This window comes from Vipera ursinii, assembly GCF_947247035.1.
Source record: "Vipera ursinii genome assembly, chromosome: 6".
In the NCBI taxonomy this organism is placed as follows: domain Eukaryota; kingdom Metazoa; phylum Chordata; class Lepidosauria; order Squamata; family Viperidae; genus Vipera; species Vipera ursinii.
Genome location: NC_139515.1, coordinates 20337748 through 20362523, shown reverse-complemented (window position 1 = coordinate 20362523; position 24776 = coordinate 20337748). Strand labels below are relative to the sequence as shown.

Genomic DNA, 24776 nt, shown 5'->3' with positions numbered 1-24776 from the left:
CCAATCAGGTCACCTGACCGATGCCACCTGGTGTTTTTTGTGGCATACACAACAGTATCAGATTCTATTTTTGATCACACATTTACATTTTTCAGCTGCTTTTTGCTGATGAATAAGCCAAAGCCTAAGCACGAATCCTTTTCTGAAGATTTCTCCCCACCACCAGCACCATTTTCAATCCATTAAAATACTTTAGCCAACCAGCACCTTTACCACCAGTTTTCTAATTCATCTAATCAAAATATGTAAGAATTAACACAATTTATCTCGAAGGTCTAAAATTAACTAAAATTTGTAGACCGGTGTAATTCCAATACCAAAACAGATTTTGGAAATGCCCAGAAGTCTCTTTTACTGCTTCTTTGAGCTACACAATACTCATTTATGGCAGCAAAGTTATATACCTCATTCAGATAACATGCATCTCTTCTCAGCCTCTCAGCAAGATGATTTAATGTCATTTCTACAGCATGAAAGCAAATCTAGTCTACCTCAGATACTGGAGTTCTAATGACTGTTGTGGAAAATTCTGGGAACCAAAGTCCACACTTCTGGTAACTGGGAAAAGCTGACCTACAGTATCCCAAAGCCTGGCTTCTTAATCCATCCATTGTACCCAGCTTAAAAGAGATCGGAAAGGGGGTCAAGAGTCATTTCAAAACAGAGCCAATGAACTATTATAAAATTCAATCCAAATTATAAATGAAAACAGCTGAGGAAAGATTTTGCTAAGGAATCTGGTATTTTATGCCTTATTATTTTCAAGCAGGTCAGTTGAATCTGTATGCAAAAGATCTGCCATTCTATCAGCAATTACTCACAAAAATGAAATTCATTTCTATCAAGGGTTAATTTTAATGTTTTTCTGTCTGTTCTACTTAAGATTTCACACAAAGAATATTTGAACTTTTATGGCTCAGGGGCAATCAGAATATTTGAATATATTTTGGTCTGTTATAAATGTTTTGGAGACCTTTGTAGTATTTCACTAAGCCCTTCTTAGTAAAATTCCCATCTTTGCCAGATTAATTTGGGGCCTGACTCGTAGTTCGTGACACGTAGCTTGGCACTACTTAGACTTTAGTACATTTTCCATTTTGCAGACACTGAGGATATGTCAGTATAATTGTTACTTCAGTCATCCTGCCAGTCATAGTCATAATTCCCTGATCCATTTATGTTGCTGCCTATTTTCTTGTATTCTGCATCATTGTTTGGGTTTTTTAGCTTTGGTAGAGTTATTGGCCTTAACTGTAATAAAAATGTTACAAAACCTTTGGATAAAAAAATTAAACTCAAAATATTTATAAAATGATTGAAATTAAACATTCAAGTTAAATGTTTAATGGCTAGTTAACACTGAGCATATAAATCCAGAAGATGTAGGATTGAAGGCCAGGCTCTGTGAACTTGCTTATGGGGGTGGGGGTGGGGGGCGGTCACCTTGAAGTTGATTAGTCCTTTGAAAGCCTTCACATAGCCCTTTTAGCTTTAATTATTCTGTCCTTGTCTTAACTGCCTTCTTTTAGTGAAATAAAATATTTTATATGGTTTTTATGTTTTTCATTGTGTACCACCCAGTGTTTATATATAAATTTGATATATAAGTAAAAAATAAATAAAGGAGTATATTTGTAGCTCAGGCTTGAAATGAGTGGTCCCTGTGCTCTCAAAGAGCAGGAAGGTTACCTCATAAAAATAAATAAATACCTGTCTGTTGGTACAATCAACAGCTAGTCCTTTAGATAAATTCTAAACATTAAATTAGAAATTACTTAGAAACTAGTAATATAACTATAATTTAAATTAAAACAAATTATTAATCAATTATTTAAAATAATTATTAATAATTATTATTAACACATAAGGTGAAACTATGTCAATATAAGTGAAACATACCCACTACTTCCTAGAGAAGGAAACACAGATGGTTACATTTCTACAAAGTAAGCATACTGTTCATTGCCATTAAAACTTCCAATTCATTTATTTCTTAGGGAAAAAGCTATAAAGGCTATAAATTTGTGGTATAGATTTGATAAGGGGAAAAGGTATAATATACCTTTATATCATGAAGTTTATAAAGTAGGTAATTTAAGCTAAACAGTTCATTAATCATTCCACTAAAAGGATATATCAACAAGATTAGGCAATATGGTGAAAGAATGTCTTTCCTTCACTAACTTCATCAGAATCCAGCCTTTCTAATGAAAAATTCCCTTTGCCACACCACTTGAGCACACGTTCCAACTACTAGAGGGCATCTAATTAGTTTCAGCCTCCCACTTTTCCCAATAAAATTTATATAGAAAAATGAAACCTACTAAAAGTTTTTGCTAGTATGATTTTGATTTTCTTTTAGTAAAATTGTTTGGTACTTCTTATCATACTTCATTTCACATTTTCAATCTAAAATAGTGAATTATCGAATGATAAAGGATATACTCTTCTTTATCAATGCCATTAACTACTGAACTATGACTTGCTTAAATTATAATGGGCCATTTCAGGTCCTTAATCTGAATAGCCCTGTCCACTGATGTGACAAAGAAAGAGATGTTTCAGATGACCAGCCATTGCATCTCTCTTCTGTCCCATTCATGATATTTTTTATTAAGAAAGACAACAGGTCCAATTTCTTACAGGGTCTTTATGAGAAATATTATGACAGGGACATTTATGTCAGATATATTTTAAATTTAATTTCCAAGTCTTTGATACCTATTCTTTGAGTTTGGTTACACAAAGAACATGAATAAAGCTTGAGCATAGCTAACAAATGAGTGAGATAAATATTTTTAGCACAGTATATGGAAAGTAAATAATTGCATTAAAATCCTTGTTCTTAGAAATATGCAATCAGAATAAATCAGTAAAGAAGATAAATACATTTATCACTAAATAAATGTTCTATACTTTAAGGCTAGTATCTTTTCCCAGCACAATTCTGGTCTGATTATCCATAGATACTTTGTGGTGACTTTCAGTGATAGCAAATATGAGAAATTATTCCTTGTAAAATAAACATGAAAATGTTTTTACATTGTCCAGTATTATGCATCTCCTTTTAAATAGCATGTTGAAATATTGTTTGTGAAGTAAAACTCCTAATGACAAATTGACATGTTGTGTGTTCATGTGTGTACTCTCAATAACCACACAGATTTTTTTCTGTCCTTAACCTAGTCCTTCAGATATTCTAACAATGTATTAACCACAACTACAACTGACTTCACCTTTTTCTGGTCATTTACACCTTCTCTTAATTCCACTTTTTCCAGCATTAGAGCTTCTTCAGACAGGTAGTTCTTCACATAATTTATCTGAATTACGGTATATAATTTGAGCCTGGTCATTTGTGACTCTAGTCAGAATTCTGGGTTGATTTGCTTAATGATCCATTTATTTGCTTTCTGTCCATGGTATTCTCAGGAATCTGAAGTATGAACATGTAATTCCAAAAGCATTAATATTCTTTCTATCCTGATTCTTTATTTCCAACTTTCATTTCCATAGAATGTTAGAGGAAATTATTCTAATCTTTGTAAATCTAGGCAAATCACAGCATCTGGATATCTACATTGCAATCAAAAACAATAATGATGCTGTGACCTCTCCAAAATTTCACTTCAGTTGACAATTAGTTTGAATAAGAGCATATGGACTTAGAAAAATACAAAGAAAATAACAAACAGCCACTGGAATATCTTTCTCTATAGTTCCCTTTTTTATTAAGAGAAACAAATTGAGAAAGAGAGATTCTGCAGACATAAAATGAGAAGATGGGAGTTATCTGATTTCTGCAGTTAAAGGAGAGGAGGAGGAGGAGGAGGAGGAGGAGGAGGAGGAGGCACTTGGAACCATACTTTGGTAATGTTGCTAATAAAATTGCTCGAATGCCATCACCAGCAGTTCAGCCTGACTTAAGAGAATCTTTACCTTTCATCTTACATGTGGTTTTTGCTGAGCATGGTCACCTCTCCACCAAATCCTCTGTGAAAATAGAACTGGGCGCACAAGTTAATTTTTAATGACTTCAAATTCTCCATTAGTACAGTTCCTATTTATACAGAAAGATTGCCTTTAATCAACTGCACAACTTTTCATTTGCAACTTTAAATTTTATAAGCACTGTGTCTCCCCCTGGGCTTATGACTTAAAAACTTACTCTCATTCTCTCTAGGGCAAAGAGTAGATTATGTCATTTCAGCTGCTATTGCTTTTATGTTCTTCATTAACCTTTGATGACTTAAAGAAAAAGCAAGGGGGAAAAACAAAATAAACAACTCAAAATGAATCTGGATGCATTACTGCTGCTTTTGAAAGATGCTGATATTTTGCAGCTTTATGTACTGTGGGAAGATTCCAGAGGAAGAAATATTTGGGGGAATATTAAAAAGGCAGAATATATTTCCCAAAATGAATAATGGAGAAGATCTTTAAAAAGACAGAAACCAGCCCCAGCCCTTCTCCCCCAAAAAGAAAACTCAGCAGAGGCCAGCTTTTAGAAATGCAATTCAATAATCCATTCAGGAAGGTTGGAGCCTTCCAGCTAGAAACTGAAGAAATTAGGAAGACAAAGACCCCTAAAATCTACATACCCCCACCCAAATTCTAAGGACAAGATATAATCTTTGGGACATAATAGGATTAACCCACTACCATCAGAATACCAGAAAGCACACACTCAGACTCAGAATACATCCATGAACACGAACTAGCAATCAGAAGACATGATGAAAACTTTTTAACTTCACAACATCTGTACAGATTTATCCATAGTCTCAATAGGAAAATTGTGACCATCCTAGACCAAACCAAATCCAAAAAAACTAGGAAATTTCTAGAACCCTGGCACTCTGACAAATTAATCAATAGGCACATAGATATAAACCATATTTACATACTATGTAAGAGACAATCAACAAGCCAGAAGAGGAATAAAAAGACCAAAACACCTCTCCATTAGCAATCAGCACCCAAATGAGCCTAGATTAACTCCAAGATTAACATCTGACCAACAATCAAAAAATAAATCAAGGAACTGCCAAACAAGCCAACACTCCAACCAAAGAACTTCCAAGACAACTCCCATCAACACATATAAACTGAGAGCAATCCCCACTGTCTACTAGCAGTCCAAAAACAAAGTATAAAATAGGCCAGAGGAGACAATGGTATGACTGCTACTTCTCCCAGTGTTCTACTTACTTATCTCCAAAGCTCAGCTATGTTATACAAAGTGTCAACCAAATTAGGCTGAACTTTGAACTTCAACCTGGTAGGTTCTATTGAATAATATCCCTTAATATCAGCTTTCTATCAATTAAATTACTATTTTACTGGAATGCTATAAATATAAATATTATCGTAGTACTTTATAATTACTTTGTCTTCAGTAAAAAGAGACAAACTGACAAATTGGAGCATACAATAAAAAATGTCCAAACTGATTATATTGTGTTGTATTGCTGTGCTGTGCTATGCCATGCCATGCCATGCCCTATTTGTATTATTTATTATATTATTATATTATTTTAGTGTAGACAATTATACATTCCAGTGCAAATGGATGATAGTTAAATTTATTAAATTCAATTATAACAGAGCAAGCTGGGCAAAATAAATTATATGAATGGATTGAATAGGCCTCAAACATTAGTAATATGTCAGCCATTCATACTTGTAATAATTTTATTCTCATGAATAAACTAGAAGAAATAGATGACAGGAAAACTGCTTGGTTTAAAAATGCTTGGTGCCATAAAAACAAAGCTGCAACTTCCAATCCTACTTTTTTCAAATACTTTGAGAACAGCGTAGGAAGTTAAAGTGAGAACAAAACAAAAAAGCTCTGTTGCACAACTTCATTTCTTTTTCTGAATTTCTTACAAAATGATATGATTCATTCACATTTAAATAGCTAATAGGATATTTTTACAAGCCATCTATCCAGTAACTTAATAAGTGTTTCAGATAAAATATCGAGTGTTAGGCAGTTTCTAACCACTTTCACCTTAAAGGGGCAAGGGGAATGCAAAACCTCAGATTGTTACTAGTTGAAGCAGGGGAGATATATTGCAATAGCTAACTTGGTTTATTTTGCAGGTTCACCCACTGATTTGTGTCCATGCTCAGTCTGGATGAAGCCTGGAGAAACTCAAACAAAAATATTTGACCTCAATGTACCTGCCTGAGCAGGGGGTGGACTAGATGACCTCCAAGGTCCCTTACAACTTTATTATTATTATTATTATTATTATTATTATTATTATTATTATTATTATTATTATTATTATTATTATCATCATCATCATCATCATCATCATCTAAAACTTTTATTTATAAAACATGACACTCAATCAACTGAACACTCAAATTGACTGGCACTAATGGTTGACACAGGTTGCTGACAGCATCCTAGGTATCAACCAGGTATCTCCTTAAAAGGTAAGATGTTCCAAGTAGCACAGTTTTTTGTAGCTTTGCTGGAGTTATTGCAGGAAGCTGCAATTTCTTGATATATTTTGCAAAGTTTTTGGACATAATTCCCAGTGTCCCGATGTCAATGTGTATCACTGTTGTTGTTTTGTTGTTGTTGTTGTTACAAAAAGATAGAACTGATAATTCATGCCTCTGCTACAATTAACTTTCACATCCTCCTTTTATCAACCTTAAATATTTTTATCATCTACTTACCCGTTACCTTAGAGGGCTGTTATACTAGAACACTTTTCCAATAATGGTACTGTTGGGAATGCTTAATGATATTCCTTACCAAGAGCATTTAGTATCTGCTCAAATTCCAAATACAGATGCATCTGTAATGCTATAGTTATTGTAATTGAAAAGTAATCTCTCCTCTTATTTTAAACTATGGAGATAAGATTTCACATGGCAATTACATGGCACCTTCTAAACTACTAGAGTTATTTAAGTATAAGCTGGGTGGCATGACATTTACGTCTATTATGTCATGGGATACTGAGCCTATTATAGAATTCAGTCTTCCATACTAGACTCTTCAAGATTTTTATTACTCACTTGAACAGATTCAATCAAATCCTCTGCTAACACAAAATTAGGCAAGCTATTTAATGCCTACAAAGGGTTAAATAAATTGAAATTATCCTGATAGGTTTGAAAAATAAACCAAGGGACACAATGAAATGTAACATATACAAATGGAAAATTCCTCAGTTGGGATACAAAATGCAAATGTTACAAGAGTAATCTTGGAAATAATAACTGTGAGAAAGTTTTTGGAACAGCAGCTGATTGAATGTGCATCTGCAGTCACTGTTGCAAAAGACGCAAATGTCATTTTAGGTTGCATCAACTGAAGCATAGTTTCCAAACCAATGGAGGCATTCTGTTATAGTTTTTTTTCTGCATTTGTCAAATCTCAATTTGACTGTTCTATCTCATGCTAGTCATTGTGCCATAAGAAGGATTCAGTGAAAGCAAGGGCAGGTGAAGAGTAAAAAAAGATGATCAAGCACAAGTTCCACCAAGAGGCACTGATTTGGTGCATTTTGTGTTAATTAGCAGGAAACTATTAGCCCTCCTCAGATATTTGAAAGGATGTCACATGAATAAGACCTTTTCATGGAATCACTGTACAGGAAGGCTGATTCTAATTAGGAAAAAAAGCAGTTTGACAGCAGAATCAATTATGCAAAGAGGTAGTGAGTTCCTTTCCCTAAATGTTTTTTAAGGAGAGTCTGGAGAGCCATCTGTTAGTGATGCTTTTAATTTTGATTACTCACTGGGCAGGGGGTTGGACTTGATCACCTAAATGACTCTTTCTAACTCTATGGTTCTTCACATCTAACCATAGGGTTGATGTTCCTTCCAGGAAAAGGGCATTTATATTCCATGTTTGCTACTGTTATCCAGCAAGGTTTAGGATTTCCCTGTAAAACTGTAAAGGATTGTTGTTGTTTTTTTAATTTATCCATTTATCTGACTTAGTTCAGCAGAAGTTCATTCTGATAACTTCTTTTGGGTAATTTTTAAAGATTTGTTTTTACTCTGAATTTTGCACCATAGGTACTTTGAGACATTCTGGAAGACAATGACTCAACGTGACTTCCATTATTTCTGTTCGGTACTATTCTCTCTCTCCCCCACCCCACCCCTTGATTTCAAAATAGTCACTTTACTTTATTCCAGACTTTGAAGAGGTTCAAAGCAATTTTTTTAAAAAAAACTATCCAGTCCATTGCAGTTAGAATCAATACCAATGTAATTAAGATAATGTATGTCATTATTTTTCCTGACAAATATTTCAATAATTTATTCTGTCTAGTAGCTTGAATATTGGTTTATCATGAGAATGTTAATAGAAGGGTAACTGAATAAATACTATAGTTTATCAGTAGTACTAACAGCAAAACATAGTATTCCACATTGTATTTTATTCTGTAAGATTCCAGCCAAGCCTTTTTATAGAAGAGGCCATGACATCAGCCATTCCTTCTAGTTTTCCTTCTCTTCTGGCTTCATTATTTGTTGAGCATGCTCAGACATCATTTGGCTGTTTTCAAGTTCTCTGTCCTACTTTCTGCAATTATTACCTTTTAGAGTTCATGTACACTATACACTGTACACCAGTTATTTTCAGTCTGCCAGCTAATTCTATGTTTCTCCACCTAACTCAGGATTTGCTTCTCCCTGAGATATCTTTCAAGGTTCTTAGTTTTCTTGTTTTTTTTTATTTTTGTAAATCTTAGAATTGCTCCAGGTAATAAAATGCAAATGAGTGCAACCTATTCTATATTTTAAGGAAATTATCTCCAAAGTCTTTAATGTTGTATTTTGACGCAGATTAAAAGATTTGCTGATTAAATAAAATTTAAATTTCTTCTACATTTTAAACATGGTTAACTTGTGTTCTTGTCCTGCTACCAATATGATGATCTGCCACCACTTTCAGTGATACTATTTTTTAAAAGAAGTAATGGTTTCTTGAAAGGGAGGGACAGAGGATGAAGGAAGAAAGAAGGAAGGAAATATTTAGGAATTTGTTGGAACATGGATCCCAAAGTGGCCCAAAATCTCACTTGCAATTTGATGTTGGAAATTCAAATTAGGATAGTCTAGGTTGGAATCTGAACTTTCAGAATTTAGTCTGTCCTACTCCTAAACTTGCTGATATCCCCTGCACACACTAGATTGGTTTGCTATTTAAGTATTTAGACATAAGATCATTATTTCTTTATTAACTATGTAGAATATTTCTCAGCCATCTAAAACTAGTTACAGTAGGATATAGGATCATGTGCCAAAAATTACTCTCTTCTTTTTTGACAATAGTCTTTCTGTGATCTTTCATTTCACTTCTTTGCTATATTGAGGCCACCATGTGCTTTTAGAAGAATATGTAGAATAGATAGAATTGACGAACATTTGTGTAGGTAAGCAATAGTTATCTATTCAGATGAACAGCTTACTGTTCATTTACCCAAATTAAATGTAAGCTTCCTTCTTAGGAGTAGTTTTTCTTTCCCATTTGATTTTTCTTTGACACTAGTCAGACCCCTGTTACTGGAACTTGACCATAGGCAAAAAACAAAGCAACAAATAATTACTTACATCTCATATATGATATAATCATTTCACTATCAAATTTTACAAATCCAGCATCTCTTCTATAGGTTTCTGAGAAGTATCCTTGCATGTAAATCATCCATGCACAAATGAATTTTTATTTATCTTTTTTAAGCATAACATAACTTAAACCAAAGTTTATTTAAGTCTCCAAATATAGTCCTACCAAACTCTAAATAGTATTACAAATAGCTGTAATTTATTAAGGTCAAATAAAATGATCTGCCATGAAATTTAAATCACCATTCTAGGGTGTTGCTTTTGTCACATTTTTGCTGCAAATCAGCTTATTTGGGGGACATAATGGTACTTTGCAGATAATGTACAAATTAGTAATGTTACATAAAGTAGAAAACTGCTGAGATATATTTTTAATATTTATTGTGTAATGTAATCTATATTTTAAGTGCAATGTGAATAAAGTTAGCTTTCTTCTTAGCAGTAAAACAAAACTGAAATGATAAACCTACTTTTTTCTAGGGCACAGAGCATTATTCATAAGCCTTGCTATATAGAACATGGATTTTTCAGAACATTTGATGGTAGTTAATTCATTTTATTCATAAATAATCAGTGAGCTACTGAAACCAGGTTTGTTCTTATAGGTTGCTTCAACATAGAAAATGTCCTAATGTGACTTGTGGAAGAAGAATGACAATTCCAAGCAGAGTCAGCAACTGCGGCAAAGAACAAAGAATCTGCAAGTAGACTTAGTCTTTGAACATCTCTGCTTCAAACTTCTGAACAAAGGAGAGAACTTGAGATCACCCAGAAGTGTTCCACACAGTTGCTTTTCATGAGCAGACCACAAAACAGTGATCTCTAGTGGGTTCAAGCACTGGGAAATAAAGAAATAACTATTTTGCTCAAACCATTGTTGGCACCTCTGAAAAATACTAAGTTTGCAAACTTTCTTTTATAATCACTTTTGGAAATTGCCTGTTAACTACTTTTCAGCTTTTAGAACTCTTTGGATCAAGAAGTTTGAAAGCACTAGGTTAATTTGCTGTCAATCTTTAATGAAAAAAATGTTTTCACTATAACCTTACGAGCTTTTATTAACAATTGAAGAAAAAAGCAAAAGGTTGATTAAAACTTTGATTTTAGAAAGGTATAAGTGGAATACAGATTCAGATAAATTTGAAATAAGATTTTGGAATTAATTATAAAGAATATTTCCTTTGGGAAAATGATTTTGTTTTGAATCTTTAAAAAATATGATAATTTAAAAGTTGATCATTAGAGGGACCCCTTCATGGATTACTGCCTTGTCGTGGCGAAGGGGCTTGCGTAATTCAATGAAGCTATGAGCTATGCCGTGCAGGGCCACCCAAGACGGACAGGTCATAGCTGAGAGTTCTGACAAAACGTGATCCACTGGAGAAGGAAATGGCAACCCACTCCAGTATCTTTGCCATGAAAACCCTATGGACAGTACCAAAAGGCAAAACGATATGACGCTGGAAGATGAGCCCCTCAGGTTGGAAGGCGTCCAATATGCTACTGGGGAAGAGCAGAGGGCTAGTACTAGTAGCGCCAGAAAGAATGAAGCGACTGGGCCAAAGCCGAAAGGACGCTCAGCTGTGGATATGTCTGGTGGTGAAAGGAAAGTCCGATGCTGTAAAGAGTTTTTCTCCATAGGAACCTGGAATGTAAGATCCATGAATCAAGGAAAGCTGGACGTGGTCAAACAAGAGATGACAAGACTGAACATCGACATCTTAGGTATCAGCGAACTAAAATGGACAGGAATGGGTGAATTTAATTCAGATGACCATCAGGTATACTACTGCGGGCAAGAATCCCTCAGAAGAAATGGAGTAGCCTTCATAGTCAATAAAAGAGTAGGAAAATCAATACTGGGATACAATCCTCAAAATGACAGAATGATCTCAGTTCGAATCCAAGGCAAACCATTCAATATCACAGTAGTCCAGGTCTATGCCCCAACCACCAGTGCTGAAGAGGATGAAATTGACCGGTTCTATGAAGCCCTACAGCACCTTATAGAAGTAACACCAAAAAATGATGTCCTTATCATCATGGGGGATTGGAATGCTAAAGTAGGAAGCCAAAAGATAACTGGAATAACAGGCAAGTTTGGCCTTGGAGTACAAAATGAAGCAGGGCACAGGCTGATAGAATTTTGTCAAGAGAATACGATGGTCATAGCAAACACTCTTTTCCAACAACCCAAGAGACGGCTCTACACATGGACATCACCAGACGGTCAACACAGAAATCAGATTGACTATATGCTCTGCAGCCAAAGATGGAGAAGCTCTATACAGTCGGTAAAAACAAGACCAGGAGCTGACTGTGGCTCAGACCATGAGCTTCTCCTTGCAAAGTTTAGGCTTAAACTGAAGAAAGTAGGGAAAAGCACTAGGCCACTCAGGTATGAATTAAATCATATCCCTGTTGAATATACAGTAGAGGTGACAAATAGATTTAAGGAATTAGATCTGATAGACAGAGTGCCTGAAGAACTATGGACAGAGGTTCGCGACATTGTACAACAGGTAGCAACCAAAACCATCCCAAAGAAAAAGAAATGCAAGAAAGCAAAATGGCTGTCTGAGGAAGCTTTGCAAATAGCTGAGGAAAGGAGGGAAGCGAAAGGCAAGGGAGAAAAACATAGATATGCCCAATTGAATGCAGAATTCCAGAGAATAGCTAGAAGAGATAAGAATGCCTTCTTAAATGAACAGTGCAAAGAAATAGAAGAAAACAATAGAATAGGGAGGACCAGAGATCTTTTCAAGAAAATTGGAGAGATGAAGGGAACGTTTCATGCAAAAATGGGCATGATAAAGGACCAAAATGGCAGGGACCTAACAGAGGCAGAAGAGATTAAGAAGAGGTGGCAAAATTACACAGAAGAACTATACAAGAATGAGCTTAATGTCCCAGATAATCACAATGAGGTGGTCACTGACCTCGAGCCAGACATCCTAGAATGTGAGGTGAAGTGGGCCTTAGAAAAGCTGAGCAACAACAAAGCTAGTGGAGGTGACAGTATTCCAGCTGAGCTATTCAAAATCTTAAAAGACAGTGCAGTAAAAGTGCTACACTCAATTTGCCAGCAAATTTGGAAAACTCAACAGTGGCCACAGGATTGGAAAAGATCAGTTTACATTCCAATTCCAAAGAAAGGCAGTGCCAAAGAATGTTCAAACTATCGCACCATTGCACTCATTTCTCATGCTAGTAAAGTCATGCTTAAAATCCTACAAGCTAGACTTCAGCAGTATGTGGATCGAGAACTACCAGAAGTACAGGCAGGATTTCGAAGAGGCAGAGGAACTAGAGATCAAATTGCCAACATACGCTGGATCATGGAAAAAGCTAGGGAGTTCCAGAAAAACATCTACTTCTGCTTCATTGACTATGCTAAAGCCTTTGATTGTGTGGATCATAACAAACTGTGGCAAGTTCTTAAAGAGATGGGAGTACCAGACCATCTTATTTGTCTCTTGAGAAACCTATATGCGAGTCAAGAAGCAACAGTGAGAACTGGACACGGAACCACTGATTGGTTCAAAATTGGGAAAGGAGTCCGGCAAGGCTGTATACTGTTGCCCTGCCTATTTAACTTATATGCAGAGCACATCATGAGAAAGGCAGGGCTAGATGAATCAAAAGTTGGAATTAAGATTGCCGGAAGAAATATCAACAACCTAAGATACGCAGATGATACCACTCTAATGGCAGAAAGTGAAGAAGAACTAAAGAGCCTCTTGTTGCGGGTGAAGAAGGAGAGTGAAAAACTTGGGTTGAAACTTAACATTAAGAAAACCAAGATCATGGCATCTGGCCCTCTCAATTCTTGGCAAATAGATGGGGAAGAAATGGAGGTAGTGACAGATTTTATTTTCCTGGGCTCCAAGATCACTGCAGATGGGGACTGTAGCCAAGAAATTAAAAGACGCTTGCTCCTGGGGAGGAAAGCCATGGCAAATCTAGACAGCACACTAAAAAGCAGAGACATCACCCTGTCAACAAAAGTGCGTATAGTCAAGGCTATGGTCTTCCCAGTTGCAATGTATGGCAGTGAAAGTTGGACCATAAGAAAGGCTGAGCGCCAAAGAATTGAGGCCTTTGAACTATGGTGCTGGAGAAGACTCCTGCGAGTCCCTTGGACTGCAAGGCGATCAAACCGGTCAGTCCTAGAGGAGATCAATCCTAACTGCTCTTTAGAAGGCCAGATCCTGAAGCTAAAACTCAAATACTTTGGCCACCTAATGAGAAGGAAGGACTCACTGGAGAAGAGCCTAATGCTGGGAAAGATCGAGGGCAATAGAAGAAGGGGACGACAGAGAATGAGGTGGCTGGATGGAGTCACTGAAGCAGTAGGTGTGAGCTTAAATGGACTCCAGAAGATGGTAGAAGACAGGAAGGCCTGGAGGAATGTTGTCCATAGGGTCGCGATGGGTCGGACACGACTTCGCAGCTAACAACAACATTAGAGGGAACTAAAGATTCTAATTAAAGGAAAAGAACAAATCGTTCTTTTAACTAACAGTTACAGAATAGTGCAAAATATTCAAAGACTGGAAATATAGATTAATAATAATAAACTCCTATGTATCCTATGTCTAAAAGATATTATTGCAGAGGAACAGATTTCCCTGACAAAACCAAGTCTGAGTTGAAAATAGATTTACAAGAATGACACACAAAGAGATGATACACTTTATTAAAAGCTGATGTTTAAATAATTAAAAGGGGCATACACATAATAAACCAAGAGTATTGGGTAATTTTACTCTTTCTATTTTTTTTAGTTTTTACTGTTGTAAGTGTTGTGTTGTGGGTTCTGAAGAGCAGGGAAGACGCCAGGCAGATGAGTACAGAAGAATCATAGCTTTATTGTAATAAGACTGAACTGTACTGGGGCTTTGGGGTAACGTTGCACAATATATATAGTCCAACATACTATGACAACCAATCAGATTGAACCCATTATTCCCGCCAAGTTAACTGCTGCCAGGACTGGAGATGTCCTGTCTGGGTTGCTGGAGAACGGGTAGTTCTCCAGCAACACATGTTATTAAACCCCCAAAAGCTCAGTACATAACAGTAAGTATAAACTTTAATAACATTACTTTAAAAAAAATCCTAGTGCACTTAAAAATCACCTATCTCCAGTCAGACATTATATACAGATGTGGGGAGGGAGGGAGGGAGGGAGGGAGGGAGGGAGGGAGGGAGAGAGATGGAAAGAGGGAGAGAGACATTTATATTTCCAATAAACAAATCCTTTCTGCTAGAATTATATTTGGGTAAGTATAATGGGTTTCCTCTTCTAGTGTATGAGTTTGATTGCTCATATTTCTATAGTGTCACTAGCAAATTACAATACAGAAACAAATCAATTGTATATCCTAATTTCCAGTTCACCATTAGTGAACTGAAACAGTGAAAGAAGAGGTAGCATAAAATATTGAATTTGTTGCCATGATCTCTAAGATATGTTTTCAGAAAGCAATAAGCAGAAGGTTAGGTTTTCATTCCTCTTTTCCCAATTATTAGCAGAGTTGGTTTGAGAAAATTTGAAGCCTGTAGTGCTGAACAATACTGAAGGATTAGAACACAGGGTGTAATCTTTTGTAGTCATTGACACAAATGTCAGACAGCAATTTAAGGGTTCAACAGCCTGTTCTTCACCAGATACCACAAGACTGAGTGGGTGGAGTTAGTTTGACTATGTAGTGTACTGCCTGATTTGTTTAGAACTAAATCAACTTCCCACAGGGATTAGTTGACTGAGATAAATGTTCCTTTATGCTCTTCCCATGTCACACTAACCCTCTCCCCAACCCAGTTTGGTATATTATAGACATAGGGTCATAGGAGTGCATGCTCTTTTCATTTGCTCCCACTGTATCAAGAAACCTCCATCTGGGATGTGGCAACTAACATGTCAACAGGAAAACCTCATCACTTCAACTTGACATCTATGGCTTGTTATTGAACAATGAACAATCATTGACTGCACAATCTGAAAAGCAAGAGCTCTTGCAAAGATTTGTGTTGCTCACCTGCACACTGCTTAGTTCAGCTGTAGAATCCCTTTAGAAAAGCCTTTATCTAAATGCTGGACAGTACTAGCCAGTATAAATAGCAGTGGGCTAATGCCTCCTTAAGTAACACCAGCTTCCTGCAATTAGTGCAGGTTCGAGTCCCACCAGGCTCAAGGTTGACTCAGCCTTCCATCCTTCTGAGGTAGGTAAAATGAGGACCCAGATTGTTGGGGGCAATTAAGCTGACTTTGTAATAATGCCGCTTGGGTGTGTGTGTGTGTGTGTGTGAAAGCCCTAATAAGCAGGCATATACATAGAATGAAGGCTACTGCTAAGCTTGTAAGCCGCCCTGAGTCTTCGGAGAAGGGCGGGATATAAATGGAAGAAAAATAAAATAAAATAAAATAAATAACATTAAAATAGACAGAGTAAAGGTAAAAAGGTAAAGGTTCCCCCGCACATGCGTGCTAGTCGTTTCCTACTCTAGGGGCCGGTGCTCATCTCCGTTTCAAAGCCAAAGAGCCAGCACTTGTCTGAGGACGTCTCCATGGTCATGTGGCCAGCATGACTAGACGCCAAAGGTGCATGAAATGCTGTCACCTTCCCACCATAGTGGTCCCTATTTTTATACTTGCATTTTTACGTGCTTTTGAACTGCTAGGTTGGCAGAAGCTGGGACGAGTAACAGGTGCTCACTCTGTTATGCGGCACTCAGGATTCGACCCGCCAAACTGCCGACCATCTGATCAACAAGCTCAGCATCCTAACCCACTGAGCCACCGCATCCCTAGTAGACAGAGTAAAGCAACCCCTATTTAATCAAACAACAGATAGAGGTTTAGCAGGAAACTCAAAAATTCATTCCTGAGGAAAATATTTCCTGTTTTTTTATAAGTGAGCCCATAGGTATGTTTGATAGGCTTTGAACCATTGCTTCTGTCTCAGGAAGTGTACTATTTTTAAATTGAGAAGATAAACAGTCAATACATATGAACTAGCACATGAGTCATAAGTTTAGGGGAAAGAGGCAGAGTGGGAGGGAGAGAAAATGGGAAGGAGGGAGGAGACCATTTGCTGACAATAATGTTCAAATTCTTTTCTGTGAATACAAATAGAAGCAAAACAGCAGCATTTTATTTTTCTGCATTTTCCTTCAAAATAGAAGGAAATTTTAAACCTGTGCTTCAAGGAGCAAGGAGCCTTGGTGGAGCAGTGGGCTAATGCCTCCTTAAGTAACACCAGCTGCCTGCAATTAGTGCAGGTTCGCATCCCACCAGGCTCAAGGTTGACTCAGCCTTCCATCCTTCTGAGGTAGGTAAAATGAGGACCCAGATTGTTGGGGGCAATTAAGCTGACTTTGTAATAATGCCGCTTGGGGTGTGTGTGAAAGCCCTAATAAGCAGGCATACACATAGAATGAAGGCTACTGCTAAGCTTGTAAGCCGCCCTGAGTCTTCGGAGAAGGGCGGGATATAAATGGAATTAAAATAAAATAAATAAAATAAATCTTAGAATACAGTCTTTCTAGACAAAGTTAAGGTCAAAAAGTCTGAGCGAAAGTCCCGGCATGTGTGTATACAGTGTGTATATTTGCCCATCAAATGGTCACATTACATTGCTTACTTAGAAGATAAATAAGATACAGCTTAGTCAAATGCAGCATAGTCATTTTCATGAGTTTTCTAAAGATTAAAGTGAAGAGCCGTATGTACATCTTTCCACCCACTGAGCCATTTGTTTAACAGTGACTGTCTACCACTAAAACTGTTTCAGAAAGGGAAATGATACACAGTAAGGATAACAGTAAAGATGGAAAACATGTTCTGAATGCAATCAGATATTTAGTGGCATAAATGTATGAATTTATGTTTACAAAATTTTAGTTATCTTTCAATAATCAAGATGATTCAAAACACTCTGGCTGGCCTCACCAGGTTGGCCCACCCCACAGTCAGTCTGTTCAGCAGAGTAGGCACAGCGGATGCTGAAGTTTGGTTGGCTCGCTTTGTCAGGGGGTCCATGTTGCACTCCTGAGCTCCTTGGTTCTCCCTCTGGTTCCATCTCCGCTGAGAAGGAAAAGTCCTGGTAGTGCATGTGAGGGCTGGCTTGGCCGCAAGTTTGAGGACCTTGGGAGGGACTTATGATGCAATCCTTGCTTAGTGGCCATTCTGGAAACCTTTTCCTGAGCTGATCAATGTGTCTTCTGACAACTCGCCCTCCCTCCAACTCCACTTCATAAGATAGGGGTCCAGATGCCTTGTTGATTTGACCAGGAACCCACAAATTCCCCTGACCATAGTTGCTGGCCCAAACCCAATCGCCCATGTACAGCCCCCCTTGGGGGTTTTGGTCAAGAGGCTTCTGCTGTCACTCTGTCTGGATGCAACCTGTCCAGTTTAGTAATCAAACGCCTCCCCCAACATAGTTCTGCAGGACTTTTACCTGTGGCCATGCAGGGCACAGAATGCTAGCAGACTAAAAAATCTGCCAATCTGTGATGCCAGTCACCTGTGACAATGTGCTTGAGTGGCTCCTTCATTGTCCTCACCATGCGTTCGGCTTGACCATTAGAAGATAGATGAAAAGGTGCAGACATTGCATGTCTGATGAGACTAGCTCTACAGAAAGCCTGAAATTCAGCAACAGTGAATTGGGCCCCATTGTCAGAAACTAAGATATCAGGCAACCCATGTGTTGCAAAGAGTTTTCTCTGCACCTGGATGGTCCTAGCAGTAGTCATGTTAGGAACTAGAATTACTTCCAGCCATTTTGAGTGGCTATCCACTACTATAAGGAAGAGCTGTCCCTGAAAAGGCCCAGTGTAGTCTATGTGAACCAGGGAGTATGCGTTTCCTCCCACCTGTGAACTGGAGCCTATGGCATTTCAGGCCTAGATTGCTGGCATGTATAACAACCATGAACTCGAGCCTAAATGTCCTTATCACAGCCAGGCCACCAGAGGTAGCTTCTAGCTAAAGCTTTCATTCTGACAATACCTGGATGGCCTTCATGTAGTGATTGTAAAACCCTGTCTCTTAGGGAAGTGGGAATTATGACTCTGTTTCCCCATAAAATGCACCCTTTATGGGCAGATAACTCATGTCTCCTAACAAAATAGCTCTGAACTTCTGAGCCTGGACTTTTATCCAACCAGCCCAGGTATACCCATGACAACACTCTACTAAGTATTTTATCTGTGGCAGTTTCAGCAGCAATGTCCCCTGCATGGAGGGGAAAAATTGTATGCAGATAGGAAAATAGACCATCTCAGCATTCTTGGAGATAGTATGTGGGGGGGTTGTTCATCTGTTGTGAAAAGTCCCAAAAGAGGTTTGTGGTCAGTGTATACCGTGAAATGCCTGCCATATAAGTAGTCATGGATTTTTTTTTTTATTCCAGCAATGATGGCCAGGGCTTCTTTGTCAATCTGAGCATAGTTGTGCTCAGCAGAGGACAAGGTCCTTGAGTAAAATGCTATAGGAACCTGTTTCCCATTTTTTTTATATGTGGCTTAAGACTGCCCCACCCCATAGGGAGATGCATCACATGCAAGACATACAGGTTTAGACTCTATGTAATGAGTTACAGTGGACTTTTCTGACAGTATTGCTTTCAGGTCCTGGAAACTTTTTTTGTGTAAGTTAGTCCATTTCCAAGGAGCTTTTTTGTCTAGTAACCTGTAGAGGGGCTCTGCTATTGCTGCCTTATGAGGTAGGAATGTGTGATAAAAATTTAGGAGACCCAAAAATGCTTGAAGCTCTCCTTTTGATTTGGGTCTAGGAGCCATTTTAATGGCCTTCACTTTAGAATCAGCGGGGTGAATGCCATTAACATCAATGAGGAAACCCAAGAATTCTGTTGATGAAACCCCAATATTACAATTGTTCTTTTTTAATTTGAGACCTGCTTCCCAAAGCCTCTGCAAAACAGCCCTGAGCTTACTGACCAACACTTCTGGGGATTCCCTTGCAATAAGAACATCATCAAAATAAGGGCAGACGCACTGAATACCCTTAAGTGTACATTCCATAATCCCTTGGAAAATACCCAGTGCAACGCTGACTCCAAACTGTAAGCATTTAACCTTGAATGCCCCTCTGTGAGTCACGATCGTTTGAGCCACGTTTGAGCTTGTTGTTTAATCAACAAGCAATTGCTGATAGAAATGTGCTAAATCAAGTTTAGCAAAAATAGTCCACCCTTGCAAGGAAGCTAAAATATGATTGACCACTGGGACCAGGTAAGTATGTTGCTTTAGGGCCTTATTTAATGTGCATTTATAGTCAGCACAAATTTGAATTTCCCCATTGGCTTTAAGCAGAGTAACAATAGGAGTTTCCCACTCCCCCCCCCATCAACAGGCTGTAACACGCCCTGTTCTACAAGCTTATCAATTTCAGAATCAATTGTATGTTTTAAAGCAAAGGGGACCCTGCAAGGTTTAACCCTGTTTGGGACAATGTTGGGATCTAACTTAAAAGAGATAGGCGAGCCTGTGTATCTCCCATGGGTTGAATCAAAAACATCTGTGTATTCTTCACACACTGACATGAGGTCTGCAGTTTGTGTCAGGTTTATGCCAGTAATCTGAATACCTAAGGCATCAAACCAATCGAGTCCAATGAGACTTGTTCTCTGCCCCCCTACTACTATTACATCCAGGTGCCCCAAAAACCCTTTAAATGTTACCAAAAAAGTGGCTTCTCCCTTAACTTTAACATGAGCATTTTGGAAATCCATTAAAATGATATCTGAGGGTCTTAGTTTGGCCTTATTGTTACTGTGCCTACACACGAAATTAAATGTGTCTTGTGAAATGATTGAGACTGCAGAGCCGGAGTCCAATTCCATCTTACATGGAACTCCTTGTGGCTCTACTAAGAGCTTAAGTTTGGGTTTGAGAGGGCATCAAGCCCCGGTGCAGCATATGCTTCTACGGCTTCTGAAGAATCCCACACTAACTGGACCCTGGGCCCCAGTACCTCTCCTAGTTTGTTCTTCTGACTGGTGTTTGGGTGGCCAGTCTCTCTGGTGGGATCTGCAAACCACCATGATGTGGCTTGTTCTTCCGCAAGCTCTACACGTGGCTGAACAAAATCTGCAATTGGCGTGAAGATGGTTGCCGCCGCACCCTTTACATCTCAGTAAGAGAACTGCCTTGTAACCGGTATCTCGCTGGTGGCTGTTGCGGTGTTGCGCGTTGGGTTGCTTTTTCAGTCGGTTGATTTCAGGTTCTTTTTCCTCTGACAATTCTCTGGTGCATTTGGCGACCTCAAGATGGACTGATTCTTCGACTTTTGAAGGTTTGGTGGGCTGAACTGTCTGCACTGCACCCCCGGTGGCTTCGTCGGCCATCACCTCGTCCTGTGCTTCAGAAAACATTAAATTGGGTCTAGCAAATAGTCTCTGTTGAAGCGTTCTTTCTCGTAGGCCACAGACGAGCCGGTCTCTTAGACATTCTTCTAAATTTGAGAACTTGCATAGGTGTGCGGCCTGTCTTAGGCCCGCAATGAACTTCGAAGCTGTCTCCCCAGGTAGCTGCACTCTTTGGTTGAATTTGAATCGCCAAGCCATCTCAGACATCTTGGGCTGAAAGTGCCCAGTTAGCTTCTTTTTTAGATCTGTGTAGGAGACAGCTTCGATTGGTGTCGACACGAAAAGATTCTCAGCCAAATCAAAGGTTGCTGGGCCGCACACGCAAAGCAGCATTGCGGCATTCAGTCCTTCTTCCATGATCTAATTGGCTCTGAGATAGTTTTCTACTTGCGAAAGATAAGACGGCCATTCCTCCGGGTGTTTCACGGCGAATTCTCTTAATTTGCCGACCTTTGGCATTCTTCTATCTGGTTCCTGCGATCTTTGAATCCTGCTTCAAGGCTCAGGGAATGCATCCACTGAGCACGAGGCTGCTAGTGTAGCTTGCTAGCCAGCCTTGAGGGGGGGGGAAATGCCTCTTCCCTCCGGCGTGTGCTGCCTTCCCCTCGTGGACTTCAGCTCTTAATCAGCGAAGCAGGATCCCACCTTCGTCGCCACTGTTAAATAGTGGGTTCTTGGTGCAGGAATGATGACACGAGGCTGAGTACAGGATAACTCATACTTTTATTTCTTGCTGGAACTGTACTGAAGCAAGGGCTGCAACCAGCCACAATATATAGTCTAGCCCCTAGGTGGCAGCCAATAGGTTTGAACCAACCCTTGCCGCCTGGGGCTAGCCAATTGCAGGACAGGAGACAGTTAGTCTGGGTTGCTGGAGAGCCGTTAGCTGCTCCAGCAACCCACGTGGTATATCACAAGAGCACAGTACACAACAATGTTCTTTGTCTAAGAAATCAATTCTGAAATATAGAGATGGAGACTCTTAGAAACAGACAACTCCTGGCTGTCCTTAAGTCTTCTTTCTAATGATCTCATAACACAAATCTGCCTATTTGCTCCATAGAACTGTCAAACTTATTTTTTTAAAAACAAAAACTGAACACATGGAAATTGAACAAAACTATCAGCAGTAAACGTATATACATCTTATTTTACCATTCCTACATTAGACATGATCTATCATATAAAAGGCAAGGGTAAATGTTATTCACCCATATAGTTTACTTTGAGAAGAGGCAGGTTGATTTAATGCTACATCAAATAATATGGGATTTTGTGCTTCCACTGGATTTATGTACATAGCTTCATAATGTTCTGAGCTAATGACAAAATATGAATCAAGGAAAGAAAACAAATGCAGTCCCCAAACTGATGTAATGAAAGCTGGGTAGTTAAAGAGAAAACATACATACCACATTAGTAGGACTGTGTAAAACATTTCAAGTCAGAGTTGTACAGCAGAAGACCTGTCCTGGCTTTCTCAGTTCCATGCATAGACAATATTTGGGCAAAAGCTTGAAGTGAAGCAAATTATGCATTTACCCATATGTGGAAACAACTAGGAAAGCCCATGTACAACCATGCCACTATTCTAGAAACTGCAGCTACCTCATTGTTTTGAGGAGGGGTACTTTGCTTGCACTAATGTCTTTTCTGAAGCCACCCTTTGAATGCATGAACAGTCTATGCACAGGCCATTCAAATAAGTTGTAGAGCATGCTATTCATCCTCCCAGAATATTTGTTTTTATCAAGATGAATCACCCTCAAATTATTTCTCACATTATGTCAGAATCTGCGCTGTGCTGATACATGCTATTGAACCCATGTGATGGGGGAGATTAACATTAAGATTCCTTACCAAGGCTTTATAAAGTGGTACTAATATGTCACGTGATTTTGATTCCATGCCCTTGCTTATGCAACCCAGCATTGTGTTAGCTTTAATACATTGTGTTAACCAATACCTTTAACTCTATAAGGGCAATCATATAATGATAATCAGTGCCATATAAAGGGGTTCAGGGACTGTCCATCATTTTCTGAAAAGCCCACTCCCATTACACCAGCTTGACAGCTTTGAATGGCCCTTAAATTAAATTAAAATTAATTTAATTGTATTTTGACTTTATCTTTTGGTTAGTCTTGACTGCTGGCAACTGCAAAAACAAAGCAACATTTTCAGAAACACATTCTTTGTTGTGAGTAAATGACTGGCCCAAAGTCTCCTATTTAACTTCTGTGCCCAAACAGGACTAGAGCTTTGCCTGCTCCAAATCCAGTGCTTAATTCCTAAGCCAAATGGCTCTTATTTTTGTGAATTCCAATATATAAAGAGTAACAATATAATCCTAACTAATGATGTAAGTTAAATTCTATAAAATTGCTCCAGTATATTTAAAAGTGGCAGTAAATATTTCTTATTAAACCTTATAATTAATATCCCAGGATAAAATAGAAACTATTTAAATATTGCAACCAAAAGGTTTCTAACCTTCAAATACATTTTTAGGTTCATTATAAAGTACCATAAATGTCTTCCATAGAAACAAATATTATGGCTTGTTCATGACCTGTGCAAATTAGCCAAATTTGAACTTGTTGTAGATGGCTCATGAAATCTCTTCTCCCATCTCTATTTTTAACACTGCTGTCAGTGATTATAAGCATTTAAAGGCTGATTAGTTTTGCTGAACAGTTGAAATAAAATGCAAAGCATTAAGAAATATAAGCTGCTCTTCTTGTAAGAAAAAGGCTTGCAAGAGGTAGTAATCTTAATTAACATTTTAGGTAAAATTTTCAGGAGAGCATTTCTATACCCTAACATTTAAACAGTAGTATAAAATAAATCTATAGGACCACTATTAGTTTGAAAATGTGACCATAATTTTAATGGAATAAGGCTTACTTATACATCAACCAATTTTGTTCCCATTTACTATGCTTAATATAATGTAAAAGTCTGTCATATAGTATATTAATTAGCTGCAAGGAAATGAACCTATATGTAGGGTACACCTTGAGATGATACGTATGTATATGTACACACACACCTTTCATTAATAATGAGTGAGGACATATTATGTATTTAGCCCTGTACTGATCTTTTAACTTGTATCTTTAGCCTACAAGTATCTTAATTACTAAGGAATTGCTACAAAATACTGCAAATTATTAGGACTATGGATTATGGATTATCCATGTTCTTTCACAGCAATTTCACTGATTACATGAATAAACCTATATATAACAAACAAAATCAGTGGACAGATGAAAAATATCTTAAAGACTGGAGCCCTAGGTAAACCCAGTATCCCTATTAAATACAATGAAACTTAAATATAATAAAAAAGTATAATTCACTGTTGTTTCTTTTAATTCTAACAGCAGCAAACTAAATGAAAATAATATGCCTTTTCCCTTACTGCTTTTTGATCACTGCAAAAGAGTATGTGAAATATGCATGGAAATCATAGTCACTCCCCATTAACACACTCTATATGGCCCATGAAAACAATATGGCTAACTTCAAGCAATAAATTAGGAGAGAGCCTTTTAGCCATATATCAGATATTAAATACATACAATATTGTTGGTGGAAATAATTATAATAAGTCATCACCAAAGGGCTTTCAGCAGTTATAAATTCATTTCATCAATCTAATTAACCATGGATCAACATAAACTCTTAACAAATATCCAAAAGCCTACTTGATTCAGGCTGTGAGAATTGAGAGTTAATGAACTTTTATCAGAACAAAAT

General features: G+C 37.9%; 1 protein-coding gene across 1 annotated transcript in view; it reads right to left on the bottom strand.

Annotated features, from left to right (window-relative positions):
* Positions 1 to 24776, bottom strand: part of GRM8 (glutamate metabotropic receptor 8) — a gene marked incomplete at both ends in the record, with an annotated part of 534899 nt that overhangs the window by 223922 nt on the left and 286201 nt on the right. The window lies entirely within an intron of this gene.